This window comes from Peromyscus californicus, unplaced genomic scaffold (assembly GCF_007827085.1).
Source record: "Peromyscus californicus insignis strain IS unplaced genomic scaffold, ASM782708v3 Scaffold_2__1_contigs__length_46816999, whole genome shotgun sequence".
NCBI classification, from domain to species: domain Eukaryota; kingdom Metazoa; phylum Chordata; class Mammalia; order Rodentia; family Cricetidae; genus Peromyscus; species Peromyscus californicus.
The window spans coordinates 25,156,736-25,163,130 of record NW_026294540.1 but is presented as its reverse complement, the minus strand read 5'-3'; positions in this window follow the sequence as shown (position 1 = coordinate 25,163,130).

The following is a 6,395-nucleotide window of genomic DNA, read 5'->3' as shown; positions in this document are numbered from 1 at the left end:
CATGCAGTATAAGGACCATGGCTACTGGGTCACATCAGCTCAGGGCCACAGGTGTCTCAGGTCCTCACGGTCATCTGTATAATGGAATGGTTTAGCTGCTGTGTATGTTTGAGGATGAGTGCAATCGTGGGTGTCTAATGACAGAGATGATATCATGATTGTATGGAGGGTGGCTGTCATGATCCTGGTGCCGATCTGTAGCTGATGGTGCCCATGTCCTGTGGAACACACAACTTCATCTATGGCTGCTCCAATGCACTCAGGCTCCATGCAGAAAGCAGAGTTGAGTGTCTTGCTCTACTCAGGTTGATCCAGCTCCACGCTGCTGATGCTTGGAGGAGCCCTGCACTTGTGGAAGGCCCCAGCTGAGAAGGAATTGCTCAGTCCCAGCAATAGCCTCCTCCACCCAGCAGCAGATCAGAAGGTGGGCCTCTGTCTACATGTTGTCTCTGTTTATCCTTAAGCTCAGCTCAGACTATGGTCTAGTGTGACTGAGTGTTCTTTCTTTCTCTCTCCCTCCCTCCCTCTTTACCTCCCTCTCTCTCCTTCTCCCCCACCCTCTCTGACAGTGTTACTTTGTCCTAGCTGGCCCGTAACTCAATCTGTATACAAGCTGGCCTGGACATCACAGACATAGACTGCCTCTGCCTCCCAAGTGCTGAGATCAAAGGTGTTTGCAACACCATTCAGACAGTTTGCCTCTCTGTCTGTCATAAAACACTAACACAAAACAACCTGGGCAAAGAAAAACTTTATTTAGCTACCAGGATGCAGTCTGTCATGGCAGGGACGTCATTGGGCAGGAGCACGAGGCAGGCGGTCATATCATCTTCACAGTCAGGAAGCAGAGAGAGGTGATGCTGGGCCTCAGTCACTTCAGGGTGGGGATTCTCACCTCAGTTACCCAGTCTAGGAAGTCTCTCAGATATTCCCAGAGGTTTGTTTCCATGGTAATTCTACATCCTGATAAGTTGACAAGATGGAATATTATATCAGATATAGCAGTGCACGGACCACAGGAGGTCTCTGTTTGGTGTGCAGCTGACCAATGTCCCTTTCCTGTATTGTGTCCTCAGATCCCCCAGAATTCAGTACCCTAGGATGGCCATAAGGAATTAGGAGGGTTGTCACCTGACTTTGAAGTCCCTGGCCAGCTATCCTAGCCTAATTGGTGAACTGGAGGCCATTGAGGGACCTCATCTCAAAGGTGGTAGATAGGGTTCCTGAAGATGACAACATAGGTTGTCCTCTGTGTCCACAGTCTTGTGCCCACCTGTGCATGAACATACACAGGAACATGTACCCACACACATGAATATGCACACACACATATTAAAAAGAGTACAGAGATCTGATCCCCTGAGGCCTGTGCACTGAAACTCCTCCCTCTCCCCACCCTCTGCCAAATCCCATATCAGCTTAACCTATTTCACCAGGACGCTGTGTCAACTGCTGAGGTCCCTCCTGTTGGTGACATGTCTGACTCTATAGCGACCCTCATTTCTGTTGCTGGTTCTCAGGACAGCTCAACATGGACATGGTGAAAATCCAACCTCAACCCTTCAAATCCTGCAGCTGAGAGCCAGATCCCCTCTGTCTTCTGTGTCCTGTGTCCAGCAGAGTATGCGCCATGGCTCATCCGGAATTGGAAGCAGCCAGCTTCTCTCTGGCCATGCTGGGCTGGCTAGTGGCCATTATCAGCTGTGGCCTGCCCTGGTGGCGTGTGATGTAATTTTCGGAAGAGACCAGCATTTGGGAGGGCCTGTGGTCCTGTGTGAGGCTAACAGACTCCAGAGAGTGAAGTACATGCGGTACAGTTCACACGTGGAACTGCCACAGGACCTGCAGGTGTCTCGAGTTCTGGTGGTCATCTGCATCATCGTCACCTGGCTGGGTTTGCTGCTGTTCATGATCAGGGATGAACCCATGTCATGTGTGTCAAATATGAATGATGCAAAAAAGATCAAGATGGCGGCAAGTGGGATGTTCCTGGGGGCTGGTCTGCTGCTGCTGGTATCTGTGTCCTGGGTAACACACAATGTCATCTGTGGATTGGCCATACCTCAAATGCTCTCCCCATGGAAACCAGAGATGGGAGCCTTATTCTACCTTGGCTGGCTCAGCTCCCTGCTGCTTCTGATGGGAGGGGCCCAACTAACAGTGACCAGCCCAGTCCCAGTGAGGGCTCCTACAATATCTAGATCAGTCTTTCTGAGGGCTCCAACAACGTCCAGACCAGTCTTTCTGAGGGCCCAGGGAAGGGCTTTCCTCATACAACAACAACGCATAAGGTGGGCCAATCTCTCTGTGTTTTGGATTTGTTCATCTGTAGGCAGCTCAGACCACCTTGTGACATACTCTGTAGCTGTTTCCCTCTGACTGAAACACCTTTAGCCTGATGGAAGAAGGAGAACCAGGAAGCTCTAAGCCTCGAGTGCCCTCCTCAGCCTCAGGGAACTACTGCTGGGGATACAAGGGGAGAGAAAACTCCTCCATGGACCTGGCTGCAAACTGGCCCAGGGGACCTCCTGGATGCAGCTGTCATGAGTCAACACAATGTTGTGGCTCATTTCCTGTGGATGCAGCTGATGACTCACCTATGAACATGGGACCCCAATAAAGTCACTGGTCCCCTGAGCTGGACTGGGATGGAGTCATTTCAGGTCTGCAGTTATCATCTGTATCTGGGGTGACTGGAATCAGACTGGAGGTTAAAACGAGGGTGTTAGTACCAGAGCTTCTGGCTGTTGGGGAATGGGCAAACAGGGACTGCCCCCGGCTACCACCAGCCTGGTCCCCTCTGAAACCCTCCATAAGGTCTTCTTGTCACAGAGCTCCCCTGTGAAATTACTCATAGTCTGTGGCCCTGGCACATCAGCTGCTTGCTTGCAGAAGATAAGCCTGGGTACTGGTAACCACCTTCCCCCGGAGGGCAGTCACTGTGGTGCTATGGTAATATGTAGGTCAGCTCATGGAGTAGTATAGCCTGGCTGAGTTCATTAAGATGGAGTGTGTGTGTGTGTGTGTGTGTGTGTGTGTGTGTGTGTGTGTGTGAGAGAGAGAGAGAGAGAGAGAGAGAGAGAGAGAGAGAGAGAGAGAGAGAGAGAGACCAAGGAACATATCAGGTGTCCCTGTCAATCAAATTTCCCACTGTTTCCTGAGACAGGGTCTCTTTAGCACCCACCTGTGAGGCCTGCTTGACCAGCCAAGAAGCTGCATGTTCCTGCTGTGTGTTTCTCTCCAGAGCATGGATGACAGGTGTGTGGCCCACTCCAGTGTTTCACAGGGGTGCTGCATCTGAACTCAGGTCCTCATGCTGTGACAAGCGCTCCATCTGCCATCCCCTCAGATGGACACTGACCTGGAATTACACTTGTCCCCTCAGGTGGACACTGACCTGGAATTACACTTGTCCCCTCAGATGGACACTGACCTGGAATTACACTTGTCCCCTCAGGTGGACACTGACCTGGAATTACACTTGTCCCCTCAGATGGACACTGACCTGGAATTACACTTGTCCCCTCAGATGGACACTGACCTGGAATTACACTTGTACCCACAGGCCTTGACCCAGTCTCTCACCCCTCCTCCTCCTCATATTTCCTCTGTCTAAATCATGCTTTTCTGCACAAGTGCTGCCTCAGGTGTGGTCAGGGCTGCCCAGCACAGCTCTGGATTTCCTCAGAGGCTCCCAGTGTGTGTGTTCTGGAGCAGGGGATGGCTGTGTGTGGAAAGACAGGGCTGGGTGTTCCACATTGGTTCAGTGACTCCTGTTTGTTTCTCTTCCCATTGCTGACACAATATGTCTCCCAGAGGTGACTTCAGGAGGGAAGAAAGGGCCCATTTTGACTCACAATTGAGGATACAACAGAGAAAGCGTGGGAACAGGAGTGTGAGGCGGCTTGTCACACTCCATCTGCAGTCAGGAAGCAGAGGGAGATGGATGCTGGTGCTCAGCTTGTCTTCTTTGATTTTCAATGTGTGTGGGGAGGGTCACACTGTATTGGTAGAATCCTGATCCCATGGAACAGAGCGGGTGTGGGCAGGCCCTATCCTGGAGGCTGAATGCGGAATTTATGAGCACTGGGTTGTGCAGATGAGTGGATTTTTGAGAAATTGGGGAAGGGCAGGCTTGGGGTAGTCCAGGGATGTGGAAGGGTTTCTAGGCCTGCGCAGAGCTCCCAGGCAACAATGGTGAAGAAGGTGGAGACTTCTCAGTCAGGATTCCAGTCTTCTGGGGAGCCCATGAACTGAGCCTTCTCAGTGTGAACCGCGGTGAGCCATCCTGATGTGGAGCATTGGAGCTTTGGCTGGCGCTGGGGAACTTCCCTTTATCATTTTTTTCTCTCTTTCTCTCTTCATGCTATGGAATCCCGAGCTGTCCTGGAAGGTGTGACCATCCTGGGGCTGTAATGACTGGTGTCACCTGTCACACTTAGTTTTAGTTCTTAAGACAGAATCATATGCTCAGGCTGGCCTTGAACTGGTTATCTCTAGGGATGCATTTGAACCCTCCTTCCCCTGCCTCTGCCTCCTGAGTGATAAGATACAGATGTATGCTCCTTGTCTGGTATGTGGGAGTCTGGGGATGGACTCCGGGGCCTTGTGCATGTTATTTCAGCATCTCCCATTGAGTGACATACCCTCCCTTTCCAGAGGCCTCTCTCATGGCTGAGTCATGAGCTCAGGAGGGAGGTCAGGCTGGGATAGATGGAGGAGTGGAGCAGGAATGTGTCTGATATATCAGGAGCCAGTGGCCTGTGTTGAGGGATGGAAAAGGTCGAGGAGGGCTCAGCATGTAGGTGAGGATACCTGTGATGCTGGGTAGGTCAGGAAGGGCAGCACCTGGAGTCCTGGAGAAGCCACAGATTGTCAGCAAGGACCCAAAGGATGTTTGACAGTCACAGTGGGAGGCTCAAGGCCCCCATGTTGTAGAGGAGCCATCAGGAGAACAGAGAGCTGAGCATGGAGCCAGGGTCTCTGTGCACCCCCTAATGTGGGGGATGCCACGGGGGCCTTTGAGGGAGAGCAAAAGTAGAATACACGCTGACCAGAACCAGACACTAAAAATCTCATGCATGACACTCCAGGAAGATGGCTTCCCATTTGACAGACTTGGCCGGTCACAGTTCAGCTTTAATACACAACTGAATCTCTATAATGTGTTCTTGCAGCCCTAAAGATCAACTCATCATGGTTGAACCACTTCTCCAGTTAAAAAAGAGAAAAGTGCCAGGTAGAAGTTAGCACACATGTTTGATCCTAGCACTCAAGAGATAGAGGCAGGCAGATCTGTGTGAGTTTGAGGCCAGCCTGGTCTACAGAGTGAGTTCCAGGATGGCCAGGGCTACACAGTCCAGAAAAGCCCAGTCTCAAAAAACAAAACAAAAAAGAAGGGGAAAGTTCTGGGCCGGGTGGTATATACTTGTGTGTCCAGCACTGGGGAGGTGGAGGCAGGAGGATTGTGAGTTTAAGGTTTCATTTCACACCCCTTTTCTAAAAGGTGAGGGAAAGTTAAGAAGGACAGAAAACCCTGCAGGGAGAATCTTGTCCAGTGTGGGAACCTCTGTGCTGGAACTTCAGGTTCATTCCATTGGCCTGAGGCGGGTGCCATGGCCAACCACGCCTGGCCAATTCCTGGGAGTCGGCCAAGAGAGGAAGCTACTGTCAGACTCTGCTGTTTGTGCCGCCTGGTACTCTACTGAGACCATTAGACAGACCTTTCTTTCCCTAAATTGTGTTTAAAGTTAATTTTATTACTAATCTGTATGTGAATATATGATGTTTGTATGTGACTGTGTGTGTCCATGTAGAGATAAAGGGGTTTCTTTTTTGTTTGTTTGTTTGTTTTGGGTTTGGTTTTTTTCATTTTTGGAGACAGGGTTCTCCATGTAGTTTTGGTGCCTGTCCTGCATCTTGCTCTGTAGCCCAGGCTGGCCTCGAACTCACAGAGATCTGCCTCCCGATCTGCCTCCCGAGTTCTGGGATTAAAGGTGTGTGCCACCACCACCCGGCAAGGGTTTCTTAATATTAGATGGAAACTCTTGGTCATGATTGAGGCTTGAAGATGACTTCACTGGGTCTGGGCTCAGAATTCCACAGATCCAGGGTTGAGGGTATAGCTTGGAGAACCTGAGTTCAATTCTCAGAACCCACATAAAAAGGTTGAATATGGTGGTGTTTGCTGATAAACCCGGTGCAGTGAGGTGGAGACATGAGGCACTTCTAGCCTCACTAGCCAGCTAGCTAGTGAGCTCCAGACCCATGAGATCCCCAACATGCAAGTGCACACACATACATGCATGCACACAGGAGCATGAACACACGTTTACAAGCATGCTCAGGTTCACACACATACATTAAAAAAGAAAGAAAGAAAAAGAAATACAGGG